The following is a 17,859-nucleotide window of genomic DNA, read 5'->3' as shown; positions in this document are numbered from 1 at the left end:
GTCAGCATAGAGCCCAATGTGGGGCTCAAACTCATGGACCGTGAGCTCATGAACTGAGACGAAGTTGAACACTTAACCAACTGAGCCACCCAGGTGCCTCTGTTGGTAGAGTTTTGATAACCAATTCAATTTCTTTGTGGGTAATGGGTCTGTTAAAATTTTCTATTTCTTCCTGTTTCAGTTTTGGTAGTTTGTGAGTTTCTAGGAATTTGTACATTTCTTCCAGATTGTCCAATTTGTTGGCATATAATTTTTCATTGTATTCTCTTACAATTGTTGATATTTTTGTGGTGTTGGTTGTGATCTCTCCTCTTTCATTCATGATTTGATCTATTTGGGTCCTTTCTGTTTTCTTTTTGAGAAATTTGGCTAGGGGTTTGTCAATTTTGTTTATTCTTTCAAAGAACCAGCTCTTAAGGGTGCCTGGGTGGTTCCGTCAGTTAAGCGTCTGACTTCGACTCAAGTAATGATCTCACAGTTTGTGGGTTTGAGCCCCGTGTCGGGCTGTGTGCTGACAGCTCAGAGCCTGGATCCTGCTTCGGATTCTGTGTCTCTCTCTTTCTCTGCCCCTCCCCCGCACTTGCTCTCGCTCTCTCAAAAATGAATAAACATTTAAAAAAATCAAAGAACAAGCTCTTAGTTTTGTTTTTTGTTTACTTGTTTGCTTCCATATCATTTATTTCTGTTCTAATCTTTATTATTTCCCTTCTTCTGCCTCTAGGCTTTATTTGCTGTTCCTTTTCTAGCTCCTTTAGGTGTAAGATTGGAATGTGTATTTGGGACCTTTCTTGCTTTGTGAGATAGGCCTGAATTATAATACACTTTCCTTTTAGGACTCCCTTTGCTGCATCCCAAAGGGTTTGGACTGTCAGATTTTCATTTTCACTTGCTTCCATGTATTTTTTTTATTTCTTCTTTAATTTTCTGGTTAATCCATTGATTCTTTAGTAGGATATTCTTTAAACTCCATGTATTTGAGGGCTGTCCAAATTTTTTCTTGTGGCCAAACTCAAGTTTCATATCATTGTGACTGGAAAAATGCATGGTATGATCTCAACCTTTTTGTACCTGTTGAGGGCTGATTTGTGACTGAGTATGTAATCTATTCTGGAGAATGTTCCATGTGCACTTGAGAAGAATGTACATTCTACTGCTTTAGGATGAAATATTCTGAATATATCTGTTCAGTCCATCATTCCAGTGTGTCATTCAAAGCAATTGTTTCCTTGTTGATTTTTCTGCTTAGATGATCCATCCATTGTTGTAAGTGAGTTATTAAAGTCCCCTACTATTATGGTATTATTATCAATGAGTTTCTTTATGTTTGTTATTACTTGAGTATGTATTTGGGTGCTTCCAAATTGGGTGCTTCCAAATATTTATAATTGTTAGATCTTCTTGATTGATAGACCCCTGAATTATGATATAAAGCCCTTCTTCATCTCTTGTTATAGTCTTTGGTTTAAAATTTAGTTTGTCTGATAGAAGTATGGCTATTCCGGCTTTCTTTTGATGTCCATTAGCATGAAAGATGGTTATCCATCCCCTTAATTTCAATTTGCAGGTGTCTTCAGGTCTAAAATGAGTCTCTTGTTGGCAGCATATATATGGATCTTATTTTTTTTATTCATTCTGATACCCTATTCTTTATTGGAGCATTTAGTCCATTTACATTCAGGGTCATTATTGAAAGGTATGAATGTAATGCCACTATGTTACCTGTAGAGTTGGTGTTTCTGGGAATGTTCTCTGGTTCTTTGTAAGCTTTGTTACTTTGGTCTTTTTTCCCCCCAAATCCCCCTTAATATTTCTTGCAGGGCTGGTTTAGTGGTCATGAACTCCTTTAGTTGTTTGGGGAACTCTTTATCTCCTATTCTGAATGATAGCCTTGCTGCGTAAAGAATTCTTGGCTGCAAATTTTCCCACTCAGCACATTGAATATGTCCTGCCATTCCCTTCTGGCCTGCCAAGTTTCAGTGGACAGGTCTGCTGCTAACCTTATGTGTCTGCCCTTGTGGGTTAAGGACCTTTTGTCCCTAGCTGCTTTCCAAATTCTCTCTTTATCTTTGTATTTTGCAAGTTTGACTATGGTATGTCATGGTGTTGACATGTTTTTGTTGATTTTGAGGGAGTTCTCTGTGCCTCTTGGACTTGGATGCCTGCTTCCTTTCCCAGATTATGGAAGTTCTCAGCTATAATTTGAAATAAACCTTCTGCCCTTTTCCCCCCTACTCTTCTTCTTTTGGGACTCCTATGATACGGATATTGTTTTGTTTCATGGAATCACTTAGTTCTCTAAGTCTCCCCTCGTGATCTAATGGTTTCCTTCCCCTCTTTTTGCAGCTTTATTATTTTCCATAATTTTATCTTATCACCTGTTCTGTCCTCTGCTTCTTCAGTCTTTGTTGTGACTGTATCCAGTCAGTTTTATATCTCAGTTATAGCATTTTTTATTTCAGCCTGACTAGTTTTTAGGTCTTTTATCTCTGCAGCAGGGGTTTCTCTGGTGTCTTCTATGCTTTTTTCCAAGCCCAGTTAGTAGTCATAAGACTAACTAAATTCTTGTTCAGATATATTGTTTATACCTGTTTTAAGCAAGTCCCTGGCTGTGATTCCTTCTTGACCTTTCTTTTGGGGAGAACTCCTCCATCTTGTCATTTTGTCCAAGTTTCTGTCTTTTGTGTGTTTTAAAAGCTTGTTATGTTTCCTGCACCTGAGAGTACTGCTATATTAAAAAGGGGTCATACACTGTCCAGGGCCTAGCACTTCAGGAAGTGTTTCTATGTATGCTGTGTGCAGTCTGTTGTTGCATTCTGGCTGCTCTTTCCACTGGTCAGTCCTCTGCAGAGCTCTGCCTTGCTTGCAGTAGGGAGCCTTTGGACCTTTAACTAGGTGTGCTTTGATTTGTTATTTAAAATAACCCTGGAAAAAAAGGGAAAACAAACCCTAATCTCAAAACACAAACAAACAAACAAAAACAAAAAACGAAAACCCAAATGGAGAATCAAAAAAGTTATATAAGGCTGATTCAAAAAACAAAAACAAAAAAAAAAGAAAATGAAAAAAAAACAAACAAGGAACTATGAGCCTGATTCGAAAAGAAAAAAAAAAAAGGAAAAAAAGTAAGTCTGGTCGTATTTCCACCAAAACTTCAGGTGTAATTTTGAAGCACTTAATTTTCAGTACATTGATGGATGTGGGGTGCTGGCTGTGCTGGTCTTCTGGGGGAGAGTCTCACTGTGTTGGCTCAGAGTAAGTCTTGCCCCAGGAAATAAGCAGCTGCCAGGCACAGGTGGATGGGGTTTGGTGTAAACGGATCTTACCTCCACTGGGGGATGCCGTGTCATTCTCTGAAGTCCCACCGTGTTGGTGTTGGGGGGGGGGGGAAATGGCGCCATCCCAATCTCACCCTGGACAGGGGATCTCACAGCCCCCGTCTTTAGGCAGCCCTCCCAGAATAGTGAGGGAGTCAGCTCACCCTGAGCCACAACACTCCTGCATTTTTTCTTTGGCACATAGCTGGGATTCAAAACTTGAAGTGTTAAAGGACCTGGCACTACGTGGTCCTGCCCCCCCTCCTCCAGGGTAGAACATCTTCACGCTGTGCCGGAAGTCCTTTGTCCCTGAAAAGCAGTCCCACACCTGTGCAGTGTGTGGAATCTATGGTGTAGCACCACTAAAATCAGCAAAGGTTATATTCTCTCTGGGTGCACCTCTGTCGCCTTTTGCTGGCACCCACAAGGTCTTTTGTCCTTGGGGAGGCAATATACCCTCTTCCAGAAGTACTCCAGGAAGGGGGATGTTCTCTCCCAATGAGCCCCTGAGATTCTATACCATGCCGTGCCCTCTGGGGCCAGCTTCCTCCTCCCCAGGAGCACTTGTTACAGCTCGGCTCCAGAGAAAGTCACACATGTCCAAAACCTTAGAGTTGAGCTCCAGATGCTGTTTGTAAAAAAAAATATCCTGTAACACTCAGTACTTCTGGCTCCCCAGTCTGTGGTCCAGGGAGGTTTTCCTCCTGTGCGAACTGATGATGCAATCTTACCCTTCTCTCTTTCTCTCCCTTTTGTCTCTCCACTATAAGGGTTCCCTCCCCTCCGCAGCACAGCCATTTTTCTCTCACCCAGTTCACTTCCATACATGTCACACCTGCCACGCCGTCCTCCTCCAACTGCAGACATCCTTCTGCCAGTCTGCAGATCAATTTCCTGGATATTCCAAGTGATCTGACCTCAATACAGCTGTGTTTGAGGGACGAGGAAAGCCCAGGGTCCCCCAACTTCTCTGTCCTCTTAACTCCAAATTATTTTATTTTTAAAAATCACTAAGCATAGTTATTTTAGAATGTCTCAGAATTTCAATATCTGAACCTTTATTTTAATTTTTTCTTTTTAATGTTTATTTTTGAGAGAGAGAGAAAGAGAGAGACAGAGCACAAGCAGGGGAGGAGCAGAGAGAGAGGGGGACACAGAATCTGAAACAGATTCCAGGCTCTGAGCTGTCAGCACAGAGCCCGATGCGGGGCTCAAACTCGTAAACTGTGAGATCATGACCTGAGCCGAAGCCGGATGCTCAACCGACTGAGCCACCCAGGCACCCCCAATATCTGAACCTTTTACAGATCCATTGCAGTCACCCTCCTTCATGATGTCTTGTTTCCTTGTGTAATTAGTTACTTTGTGAGCCACTCATTCTCCTTAGAAAACTATTCTGGGGATCCTTTGGGGTTTATGATGAGAGTCCTTTCGGAGAGGATTTATATTCCGTCGTGCAGTTAGGGAACTCTACCAGTCCAGTTTAAACCAAATGTATAGCCTGACATTTCTGTAACATGAGGGTGTGTGGACTTCAGAAAGGTGCAAGGCCTAGGTTACGTTGGTAAGTTCTTTGGGATTTTTTTTTTTTTTTTTGTCAACTTTGTCTGCCTAAAGCAACTTTTCTTGCAGTGTTCTAATGTGGTGGTGGGTTTACTATTGGTTCATCCTCACCCTAGCCCTTTGGGGGCCTGCTTTGTAGAAGGAGGGTCTTTGATTTCTGTTAACCATGTCCTGTCAGGCCTTAAAAAGTAAAGTTCATAGTCCCAAGGTTTGGCAAACGCCCCAGGACAAAATCACCTTTAGGGGTTGGTTCTTTCTCCAGGGTCCTATTTTCACCTGGATTTTGATCTGGTACTTTCTTAGTGTCTTGTCAGATTATTCTAAAACAATAATAAAAACAATATTAAAGGGGTGGCTCATTCGGTTAAGGGTCCAACTTCGGCTCAGGTCATGATCTCACAGCTCGGGAGTTCAAGCCCATCAGTCTCTATTGACAGCTCGGAGCCGGGAGCCTGCTTTGGATTCTGTGTCTCCCTCTCTCTCCCTGCTCACGCTCTGTGTCTCTCTCTGTCTCTCTCCCTCCCTCCCAAAAATAAATCAACATTAAAAAAATAAAACAATAAAAAAAAGTTACCCATTAGTTTTTGTTGTTTTTGGTGATAGGATGGTCAGAATTACCTAGCCTTCATATGTTTCTGGAAACAAAATCTTCTGGTTATAAAAATACAAAGAAAGCTTTTGTCAAAAGTTTGGTGCTGCTGATTTGCACAGAAGATTCCTGCGTTATCTTCTTACTCTTCCCACATCACCTGGTCATATTTCTTAATTTTCCTCTCTAAACTTCTGCTTCTCAATCCAAAAGCAAAAGGCATTTAAAATAGCCACCGATTTTGGAATCTGCATCAGTGAACCCTGCAGAACTTTGTTGGAGGCTGCAGCCCAAAATGAAGTCACTTGTGTTAAGCCCAGCAAACCAAGACTTAATGCTTTCCTAATTGCAGTTTCAACACCCCAGGAATGAAACTTTTAGCCAGTCAATCTGGAATCACCTGGCCAACACTACTGAGGTATTCTGCCTCATAGGCCCTTCTCTTCCCCTTAGGAGGACGACCTTGCCATGAAACAGTGAATTCTTTGCTAATAATTTTTTTTTCTGCCACCTTTCTACCTTTAAAAAAATGTTGGCTTCTCTACAGCTCAGTGGAGCTCCTTTCTAGTGGGATGCTCCCTGCTTTCCATGAATTGCTTGTCTTTAAATTTACTCAGTTGATTTTCTATTTAACAACCATTTGAGAATTGAGTTAAAATTATATTTACTTACTTTGCCTTGTTACCAAAACAATTGAAGGTAATTAAAATCTTACAATTCCTAAGAACACCACTAGAAATTCAAAGAGAGGTAAGGGCATTTGGTAAATATAGCTTTGAATGCTCATCTCTGCTCTGCTACTAACTAGAGCTCCCAGTGTGGAGTTGGTGGAAAAACTGAGTTGTTCTGTGCAATTTTTTTTGTTTATTTGCAAATAAGAATTTTTCTGCCAAGAGGGTTCATAGATTTGAGCCAATTCTCAGATGTCTGAGACCCAAGGAAAATTAATAACTAGTGAACTGCATACAAATAATGTATCATTTTTATACCTTAGTTTTTAAATCTATTATTTTAATTTTTGCTTATTTCTGGCTTTTTAAGTTTTATTTTAAATTCTAGTTAACATACAGCGTTACATTAGTTTCAGGTGTATGATAGAGTGATTCGCCAGTTTCAGATATCACCCGGTGCTCATTACAACAAGCACACACACTCCTTTTTCCCCATCACCTATTTAAGCCATCCGCCTCCTTCTGATGACCATCAGTTTGTTCTCTATAGTTAAATGTCTGTTTCTTGATTTGTCTTTTTCCTTTTCATTTTTTTGTTTTGTAAATTCCACGCATGACTGAAATCATATGGTATTTGTCTTTGACTTATTTTGCTTAGCATTTATACTATTTAGCTCCATCCTCATTATTACAAATGGCAAGAATTCATTTATTGATGGCTGAATATTCCATTGTGTGTGTATGTGTATAGGTGTGTGTATATATATATATATATATGTATATATGTGTATACGTATATATATATATATGTATATACCACATAATCTACTCATCAATAGATGGACACTTGGGCTGCTTGCATATCTAGGCTATTATAAATAATGCTTTAATAAGCAGGGGGTGTATGTATCCCTTTGAATTAGTGCTCCTGTATTCTTTGGCAGTGCGATTGCTGGATGGTAGGATAGTTGTGTTGTTAACTTTTTGAGGAATATCCATATTGTTTTTACAGAGCAGCTGCACCAGTTTGCATTCTCACCAGCAGCACGTGAGTGTTTCTTTATCGCCATAGTCTCACAAACACCTGTTGTTTCTTGTGTTGTTGATTTCAGCCATTCTGACAGGTGTGAGGTGATATCTCATTGTGGTTTTGATTTGCATACCCCTGATGGTAAGTGATGGGGGAACATCTTTTCATGTGTCTTTTCGCCATATGTATGTCTTCTTTGGAGATCTGTCCACGTTTTCTGCCCATTTTTAATTGGATTATTTGATTTGTAGGTGTTGAGTTGTATAAGTTCTATGTATTTTGGATACTTACCCTTTTTATCAGATATGTTGTTTACAAATACTTTCTTGAGTTCTCTAGCTTGCCTTTCAGTTGATTGTTTCTTTCACTGTGTGGAAGGTTTTTATTTTGATGTAGTCCCAATGGTTTATTTTTGCTTTTGTTTCCCTGCCTTAGGAGACATATCTAGAAAAAATTTGCATGGGCCAATGTAAAAGAAGTTACTGCCTATGTTCTCTTCTAGGACTTTTATGGTTTCAGATCTCACACGTAGGTTTTTAATGCATTTTGAGTTTAGTTTTGTGTATGATGTAAGTGATCCAGTTCATTCTTTTGTGTGTTGTTGTCCAGTTTTCCCAACGCCATTTGTTGAAGAGACTGTCTTTTTCCCATTGGATGTTCTTTTCTGCTTTGTCAAATATTAATTGACCAAATAGTTGTAGATTTATTCTGGGCTTTCCATTCTGTTCTATTGATCTATGTGTCTATTTTTATGCCACTACCATACTGTTTTGCTTCCTGTAGCTTTGTAATATAACTTGAAGTGCAGAATTGTGATGCCTCCAGCTTTGCTCTTCTTTTTCAAGATTACTTTGACTATTCAGGGTCTTTTGTAGTTTCATCCAAATTTAAGGATTATTTGTTCTACTTCTGTGAAAAATGTTGCTGGTATTTTGATAGGTATTGCATTAAATGTGTAGGTTGCTTTGGGTAGTATAGACATTTTAACAATATTTGTTCTTCCAGTCCAGGAGCATGGAATGTCTTCCCATTTCTTTGTGTCGTCTTCATTTCCTTTCATCAGTATTTTGTAGTTTTCTGAGTATAGTTCTTTCACTTCTTTGGTTAGTTTTATTCCTAGGTGTCTTAATATTTTTTGTACAATTGTAAATGGGATTGTCTTCTTAATTTCTTTCTGCTTGCTTCATTATTGGTGTATAGAGATGTAACAGATTTGTATTTAATTTTGTATCCTGTGACTTTACTGAATTTATCAGTTCTAGTAGTAGGCTTTGGTGGAGTCATTAGGGTTTTCTATATATCATGTCATCTGCAAATAGTTAAAGTTTTACTTCTTCCTTACCAATCCGGATGCCTTTTATTTCTTTTAGTTGTTTGATTGCTGTGGCTAGGACTTCCAATAGTATGTTGAATAAAAGTGGTGAGACTGGACATCTTTGTTTTATGACTTTAGGGTAAAAGTTCTCTTTTTCCCCAATGAGTAGGATGTTCGCTGTGGGCTTTTCTTTAATTTTCTTTTTTAATGTTTATTTATTTTTGAAAGAGAGAGGGAGACACAGCATCTGAAGCAGGCTTCAGGCTCCAAGCTGTCAGCACAGAGCCTGACATGGGGCTTGAACTCACAAACCCTAAGATCATGACCTGAGCCAAAGTTGGACTGAGCCACCCTGGGTGCCCCTCACTGTGGGTTTTTCATATAAGGACTTTATTATGTTGAAGTATATTCCTTCTAAACCTACTTTATTGAGGGTTTTTAAAAAAAAATTCTTATCATGAATGAATGTTGTACTTTGTCAAATGCTTTTTCTGCATCTGTTGAAATGATCATATGGTTCTTATCCTTTCTCTTATTGATGTGATGTATCACACTGATTGATTTGTGAATATTCAACCACATTTGCAACCCAGGAATAAATCCCACTTGATCATGGTGAATATTTTTAATGTATTATTGGATTCAGTTTTGCTAGTATTTTGTTGAGGATTTTTGCATCTATGTTTATCAAGGATATTGGCCTGTAGTTCTCTTTTTTTGGTGTCTGTTATCAGGTTTTGGTATCAGGGTAATTTGGACTTCATAGAATGAATTTGGAAGTTTTCCTTCCTTTTCTGTTTTTTTTTGTTTTTTGTGTTTTTTTTTTGTTTTGTTTTTTTTTTTTTTTTTTTTTGGAGTAGTTTGAGAAGAATAGATATTTACTCTTCTTTAAATATTTTGTAGAATTCTCCTGTAAAACCATCCAGTGCTGGATTTTTGTTTTAGGAGTTTTTGGATTACTGATTCAATTTCTTTGCTGGTTATCATTCTATGCAAATTTTCTATTTATTCCTGTTCCAATTTTGTGGTTTGTAGGTTTCTAGGAAATTATCCCTATCTTCTAAGTTGTCCAATTTGTTGGCATAAATTTTTTCATAATACTCTTATAATTATTTGTATATCTGTGGTGTTGGTTGTCATTTCTCCTCTTTCGTATGTGGTTTTATTTGAGTCATTTCTCTTTTTTTCTTGATGCGTCTGGCTAGAGGTTTATCAGTTTCATTGATCTTTTCAAAGAACCAGCTCCTAGTTTCATTGGTCTGTTCTATTGTTTTTTTCTTTCTGTATCATTTATTTCTGCTCTAACCTTTATTATTTCTTTCCTTCTGCTGGTTTAGGGTTTTATGTGTTCTTTTTCAAGCTCCTTTAAGGTGTAAAATTAGGTTGTTTGAGAATTTTCTTGCTTCTTGGGTTCGACCTGTATCGCTATAAACTTCCTTCTTAGAACCACTTTTGCTGCATCCCATAGGTTTTGGACCATAGCATTTTCATTTTCATTTGTTCCCATGTACTTTTTTATTTCTTTTTTTATTTCCTGGCTGACCCAGTCATTGTTTGGTAGCATGTTATTTAACATACGTGTATTTGTCACTTTCCAGTATTTTTCTTGTGGTCGACTTCTAGTTTCATTATGTTGTGGTCAGAAAAGATGCATGGTGAGACTCTGACGTTCTTTAATTTGTTCAGGCTTGTTTTGTGGCCTGTGTGATCTATTTTGGAGAATGTTCTGTGTGCACTTGAAAAGAATGTGTATTCTGCTGTTGTGGGGAGTAATGTTATGAATATATCTGTCAAATCCATCTGTTCCAGTGTCATTCAAAGCCATTGTTTCCTTGCTGATTGTCTGTTTAGATGATCTGTCCCCTGATGTAGGTGGGCTTGTTAAAGTCCTCTACTACTGTTGTATTTATTATTGGTTAGTTCCTTTATATTTGTTGTTACCTGTTTTATGTATTTGGGTGCTCCTATGTTGAAGCATTAATATTTATAGTATCTTCATGTTGGATTGTTCCCTTTATTATATATTATCATTCTATGTCTCTTGTTATAGTTTTTAAGTCTAATTTGCCTGATATAAGTATTGCTACTCCAACTTTCTTTTGACATTCATTTGCATGGTAGATGTTGCTCCAGTCCCTCACTTTCAATCTGCACGTGTCTTTAGGTGTAAAAGGAGTCTCTTGTAGGCAGGATGTAGATGGGTCTTGTTTTTGTTTTTTGTTTTTTAATCCATTCTGTCACCCTGTGTCTTTTGATTGGAGTGTTTAGTCCATTTACATTCAAAGTAATTACTGATATGTACTTATTGTCACCTTATTTTTTGTGGTTCTCAAGATTTTCTCTCATCTTTTGTCTTTCATGGTTTGGTGGTTTTCGTTAATGATGTATTTGGATTCCTTTCTCTTTGTTTCATATTTGAGTGGTTTTTGATGGTTACCTAATGGTTACCATTAGGTTTGTATGTAACCTCTGGCATACAGCAGTCTATATTAAGTTGAAGATTAAGTTTGAACCCATTCTTTACTCCTCCCCACATTTTAGGTATATGTTGTCATGTTTTACTAACTTTTATCTTGTGAGTTCCTTGACGTTTTAGAGAAATATTCATTTTAATTGCTTTTGTGTTTCCTATTTTTATATTGTCACTTTTAGTCTCTCCTTTCCACTCAGGGTCCCCTTTAATATTTCCTGCAGGACTCGTTTAGTGGTCATGAATTCCTTTAGTCTTTGCTGTCTGGGAAACTCTCTCTCCTATTCTGAACGATAGATAGCCTTGCTTGATATTTTTGGCTGCAGATTTTTCCCAATTAGCACTAGAATATATCATACCATTCCATTTTTGCTTGGTAAGTTTCTGCTGAAAAATCCCTTAATAACCTTACAGGGTTTCCCTTGTAAGTCACTGTCTTATTTTGTCTTGCTGCTTTTACATTTTTTTTTCTTTATCACTATATTTTGCCTATTTAATTACAATAGGTCTTTGGATCTGCTTTTGTTGATTTTGGGGGTTTGGCGGGGGAGTCCTCTTTGTCTCCTATACCTGGATATGTTTCCTTCCCTAGGTTAAGTAAGTTTTCAGCTATTATTTCTTCAAATAAATTTTATTCCCCCTTTTCTCTTTCTTCTATTTCAGGGACTCTGATAATTTGAGTATTTGATGGAGACACTGAGTTCCCTAAATCTATTCTCATTTTGCATAATTCTTTTTTTCTCTTTTGTTCAGCTCGATTACTTTCCATCACTCTGTCTTCTGGTTATTAATTTGTTTATGTTCTCCCAGCCTGCTGCTCATTCCATCAAGCATGTTTCTGAGTTCATTTATTGAGCCCTTTATCTTTGCTGTGTTATTCCTTATCTCTGTGTTAATAGTCTCACTAATGCCTTCCCCTCTTTTCTCAAGTCCAGTGAGGTTTTTGTTGTTTTTTTTTTGTTTGTTTGTTTGTTTTTATGATCATTACTTTAAATTCTCTGTTGGGGTGCCCAGTGGCTCAGTCAGTTAAGCGTCCACCTTCAGCTCAGGTCATGATCTCATGGTTTGTGAGTTTGAGTCCTGCGTCGGGCTCTGTGCTGACAGCTCAGAGACTGCTTGAGGTCATCCGTCTCCCCCCTCTCTACCCCTCCCCCACTCATGCTCTCTCAAAAAAAAAAATTAAAAAAAGAAAAGAAAAATCAGGCATGTTACTTATTAATCTGTTTTGCTTATGGCCTTGTCCCGTTCTTTCATTTGGCACAAGTTTCTGATTTTGTCTTAGTCTCTGTGCTTGCTTCCATACGTCAGGAAAGAACTGCAACTCCTGTTCTTGTTCTCGAGGGTAATGGCTTCATTAAGAAGTGGTCCTGTGGTACTGTGCCATGTGGTGTCCCTGTTCCCCAGGACCTGGCACTTCTGCATGTCTCCAACGTGTGCTGCCGTGTGCTCGGCTGTCGTGTCCTGGCTACTTTATGCTTCAGGGCAGTCATCTGCAGAGGCTCTTTTTTCCTGTTGTGGGTGGTAAAATTTCATCCCTGGCCTGAATGTGCTGTTTTAGCTTTGGTGCGTGTAAAACAAGACCTCACCACCACCAGAATTGAGACCCTGCGATATTCCCAAGTTGGTAGACAGTGTGCACAGTAGGTTGGGGAAGTCCTCTGGGGAAGGAGCCCACCACACTGGGACTCAGGCAGCAGGGCTAGAAAAGCGGTTCCACTGGGTGTCGGGGCTTGGTGTGATCAAGGTAGGTACGGAGTGTGGGTGCTGCGCTGTTCCTTCAGGTTGCCCTGTGCTTACGCTGAGGAGTGGCAGAGGGAAACGGCCGTTCCTTTATCATCAGAAGGGTCTCTCCATGAACCCTGTCTCTCGGAGACATGCTTGGAGACGAGCAGACACCTCCCCGCTGTGTGCCTCAGGCGCGCTTCACATCTGTTTCCACGCTGTAGGTCTGTGGGCTGTTCGCCTGCCTTCTCTGCGACAGCAGCACAGTGCCCTTGGGTTCCGCCTGGGCTCCATCCCAGCCAAGCCTCTGACCTTTAAAACTCTAGGCTTTAAGCCCTACTGACTGCAAGAACTCATGAAATTTGGCCCCTGTCACTTTCGAAGCCAAGTGCTATGAGCATTCATTTCCCTGTGTCAGTCTGCCTCTAGCCTGTCTCCGTGACCACAGCTTCCTCCCCACCACAGCAGCCTCGATCCGTTTCTCTCCCAAACCGCGTCTCCCCGCTTCCTAACTTCTTCATGATGGCTTCTTCTGTACCTTTAGTTGTGGAGTTTGTTCTGCCAGTCTTCAGGTCAATTTCTGGGGGATTTAGAATGATTTGATACTCATCTTGTTGTATTCACGGGACCCGGCGTACCTAGGGGCCTCCTACTTCATGCCATCATCCAATCTCTGGGCTCTAATCTACATTTTGATGAAACCCTTTATTTCATGAATATACTGTAATGATTTTTCAAAAAGACAGTAGCATGTGATCATGCTTTGAAAATTATTCATTAAAAAAAACTAAATAAAAATGTTCTACTTTTTAAACACTTAGTGAAATGTTCAGGGTATTAGCATTATGTAGACATTATAGAAAAGTGTTTGTCTTGGGGCTACTGGTTGGCTCAGTCAAGCATCCAGCTCTTGATTTCGGCTCAGGTCACGATCTCAGTTTGTGAGTTCGAGCCCCACATTGAGCTCTGGCTGTCAGTGCAGAGCCTGCTTGGGATTCTCTCTCTCTCTCTGTCCCTCCCCACCTTGTGCGCTCTCTCTCTCAAAATAAATCAACTTTTTAAGTGTTTATCTTAATGACATTTATTCAACAAACATTTGAGTGTGTACTGTGTGCTGAATGCAGGAAGCAGGGATGAATAAAACACCATCCTACACCATAGGACATAGATCTATGGATTGCAAGTGCTAGTTTAGAAATACGCTCAATACTTGTGGAGCCCAGAAGGGCATGTGGAGTAAGGATGGCAGATAAGCGAGTTGTTGAATGCTTCTTGGAGGCATTATCACCTAATCACCTAAAATGTGTTAGCCAGAGGAAGGCATTCTTGGCTGAGAGGTCAGCATGAGCAAAGGCAGAAAACTGTGTATTGTGAATATGTGTGCGTGAATGTAAGGTAGAGCAAGTCAGTGATGCTGGCACAGAAAATTAAAAGCAAAACATGAGGCCATCTGTGTAGCATGGGCCAGATCAGAGAGTTTTGTGGGTTAGGCTGGATTCTGAGCATTATCCTGGAGGCTAGAGGGAGTTTCAAATGTTTTAAGCAGGGGACTAAAGCTATTGGATTTTGTTATAAATATACTCTGGTCGTAGAATGGGAGGGAGAGGGTCTGGGATAGGAAAACTCGTTATATTTTTTGTATTGTTTCAGGAAGAGATTCGCAAGTCTGAAATGAGAGTTAGAGGGAAGACATATAATATTTAGTATGTAGATCAACAGGACTGTGAGTCTGATCACATGTGGGGTAATGGAGTGGGAAGTCTCATTTGGGTGGGTGGTTGAACCCCCAAATTAGGTAGAAATCCAGGAACATGATAAGTTTGGACCTGCTGTATTTCAGTAGGTCTCTGGGTGGGAATGCATCACAGGTAGAAAAATTCAGAGGTCTGGGCTAGAGATCAATGCATGGAGGCTTTAGTAGATAGGGGATAGCTGAGACTATGAGAATGGCTGAGATCAGCCAAGATGAATGTGGAGATAAATGGGATAGGACATTTAAAAGGTAAGTGTGTGAATAAGAGCCCAGGGAAGAGAAGGGAGACATCATATTACAACAGAGGACAAAGGAGTAGTTTTAAGGAATGAATTATTAGTGGCAAATACAGAAGAGATCCTCTGATGAGATCAGAAGTAAACACACTCAGTTGGCAATCAAGAGGTCACTGTATGAGGGACGAGAACCAGAGGGGGGTGGGAAAAGTGAGGCGGTAAATGTGCACAGCTTGAGAACTCTGGATCTGAATGGAAGAAGGGAGCGTAGAGCTGATGTTAACGAGATTTACGTTTCCTAAAAGGAAGAAACAGGAACATGTTTGCTCCTGAAGAGGAAGGAATAGAAACTGAGAGGTTGAAGATAAGAATTGTTTTTTTCCCAAGCTTAGAAATCTGGTAGGAATCTTCAGGCTACTCAGGAAGACCGCATCAGAATCAAACTTGTAGCCAGTTCGTGCATCAGGACTGTTCATAAGCACAGTAACTAATCCATCTTCGTTAAAACCTATGCCTTCCCTAAGTTTTAAGTCAAAGAAGTAAGAGCTCAATAGCCAATTACAGGATAAAATAAAATTTGTTGTCAATCAAAGAATGATACTGCTTTTTCTGGGGTGAATATAAATCAATATAAACGAAGAGTGTATTTTTCTGTGGAGACTATGCTATAGACTGGCAGAAAAGTGACCTGGCAGCTTATACTACTCACCAAGAGAGCAGCACAAGCCCTGAAAAGTGGTAAAAGTTCCATGTCCCTTATGAATACTAATTAAGTCACCAAGAGTCCTTTGTACCAGTAAAGTGAAGGCTTGGCCACCCATGTGATAGCATACAGGCAAAATTCCTGATCATCAAGGACCCACTTTTATGTTAATTAAAAAAATTTTGGTGAAGTTGGTAATTTGATTCTAAAATTCCTTTCAAGAGCGTATTTCTCTTTGCTGGAATAACGCAAACAAATATTTTAATAAGTTTTAATAGAATGAAGAACTGTGAACCAAATAAAGATGGAGTTGTCTCTAGGGAACAGATATCTTCAAATAAAACAATAATTTAAAACAAGGTGAGAAGAACCCGAATACAAGAGAGAGGACTGATTTTAATTGGCTGCAGAATGCTTTGGTTGCTTTAAAAAAAAAAAAAAAAAGTAAATCTTAACATTCAAGACAAAACACACTCAAAAACGTATTTAAAGGCTTGAACACTTGGGCCTGTGTCAGTGGAAGGGATGTTTGTAGCAAGCTAATAAAATCAAGACTTTTTTAAATCTAAATTATTCCTTTCCTTCATTCATCAAGTCAACAAACATTGACTGAGGGCCTGGTAAAGGACATCAAACCTTTGGCAATACACAGGTGCTTTTTAATCAGTCTGTATTCGTCCATGCGTGCTCAGACCCTGAGTTCCTCCTCTTGCAGGCTGGCCTGAGTCCATGGTCTCCTCTGCCCTCTTTGAGGCTCACACCCTTCACTGATGCTGCCTCCTGCTGACCTCCTGGTCACTTCTCTTCATTCACTGAACATGTCGGTGCCTGACCTAGCTTTCCTCTCTACTTCAACTTCTGCCGTCCTCCTGGATGATTTTAATGTCCACCATCCCACCCAACTGTCCTTTCAGGTTTCCTGTTCTCATTTGGTCTCATGATCTTCATTTAGCCACTGCAAGATCACACTCCACCATGACCTTGCTCCTCTCTGATCACTAATCCACACATCCTGGTCTGAGACTAGTGTTTCCTGTCCTTCCAAACCTGCTTGTTCCAGCAACTCCCAGCAGCCCAGATCTGTTATCAGACTATCCATCAGGTTCCTTACTGTCTTCCCAATGCTCTGTGTAGCCCTCATGTCCTTACCTATCCACAGTTTAAATATGTAGGACCACTGTTTCAGCAGTTATTCAATTAACATCCCTTTGATCAAACTCATCTGGCAAAACAGCAAGTATCTCCATTTTCTCTGTACCCAGGCATCGGGGTGCTACTATGGAGGGGAACAACAAAGATCACAACAGGCAAATTAAACTTTAAATTCTCAGTCACCAAATAGGTGGGTCCTCCATACCATTCTATCATCCTGCTGTACATTTGGTCACTTCATTCTCCACAAAAACCATTTTAAAACCTTTTTCAAAAGTCCAGTCTCCTTTGGTCTCTGACTTTAACGAGGAAACCGAAGCCTGCATGTGCACCTATCCCCTTCTCCTTCTTTCTAGAATAGAAGCACCCCACCCCTTCCTTGTGAAAGCCAGCCAGTTTCTCCACAGGCGCTTTGGACCCCATCCTCTTCCAACCTTGTATGGAACCCAAAAGCATCACTGATTCCTTTTGGCTCTCTTATCTTTAACTTCTCCCTCTTGCCCGGGTCCTTTTTAGAAAGTAAAGCAGTAGCTAAAACGGGAAAGGGAGACACATTGTTGCTTCATTCTCTCCTTTTCATGTCCAAAATTCAAAGTTTTGTAAGATAGCTTCTTTCTGCCATGTGCTGTTTCAGCTGCTGTGGAGGGAATGTTTGCAAGCCACTGGTATTTCCCGGTTAAATTCGGTCGATGCTTTTAATCCCTCACTCTACTTGGTCTCTCAGCAGCATTCCGTACTGTGCCGAAAAACTCCCTTCTTCCTTTACTCCTCCTGGTTTTCCTCTCATCTCTTCAGCTACCACTTGTCAGTCTCCTTTGCCTTCTTACCTTCTGCCACTTAACTTTTGTAGCGTTCCTCTGGTTTTTCCCTCAGTTTTCTTTTCCTTGTACTCTACAGCAGGTTGGCATATTTTCCACTTTAAAGGGCCATAAAGTAAAATCATTGGGCTTTGCAGGGTACAAAGTCTGTCTTTAGCAACTTCTCAACTCTGTTATGGTAGCGTGAAAGCGGCCATAAACAAGAATTAGACTAATGGGCATGGCTTATTCCAAAAGCCTCTGTTTACAAAAACAGACGGGCTGGATTTTGCATGTGGTGTGCCAGGCCATATTTTATATGCTTCCTAGTGAGGTACCCTTTCACGTGTCCCCAAATCTGTATATCCAGCTACCTAACATCCACATCTAAGTGTCTCTATAGCATCTCATGAAAGATCTTAACCTAGAAATTCTGCCCTTTCCCTCCAGATCTGGTCTCTCTCCAGTGTCCTTAATAAGAGGCACTGCCATTCAGATGGTTGCACAAGGCAGAAAATAGAGGAGTACCTAAAAGAGGGTAAGT

The 17,859-nt window shown here is 40.0% G+C and overlaps 1 long non-coding RNA gene across 5 annotated transcripts in view; it reads left to right on the top strand.

Moving 5' to 3' along the window:
• Positions 1 to 17,859, top strand: part of LOC132679084 (uncharacterized) — a 160,248-nt gene that overhangs the window by 138,746 nt on the left and 3,643 nt on the right. For all 5 annotated transcript variants that reach the window (XR_013554025.2, XR_013554022.2, XR_013554024.2 and 2 more), the window contains exon 2: positions 17,766 to 17,853. This is a non-coding gene — a long non-coding RNA (uncharacterized LOC132679084). The remainder of the gene's footprint in view (positions 1 to 17,765; positions 17,854 to 17,859) is intronic.

Source organism: Panthera onca, chromosome A2 (assembly GCF_046562875.1).
Source record: "Panthera onca isolate mPanOnc1 chromosome A2, mPanOnc1 haplotype 2, whole genome shotgun sequence".
NCBI classification, from domain to species: Eukaryota; Metazoa; Chordata; class Mammalia; order Carnivora; family Felidae; genus Panthera; species Panthera onca.
This window is presented reverse-complemented; position numbering and strand designations above follow the sequence as displayed.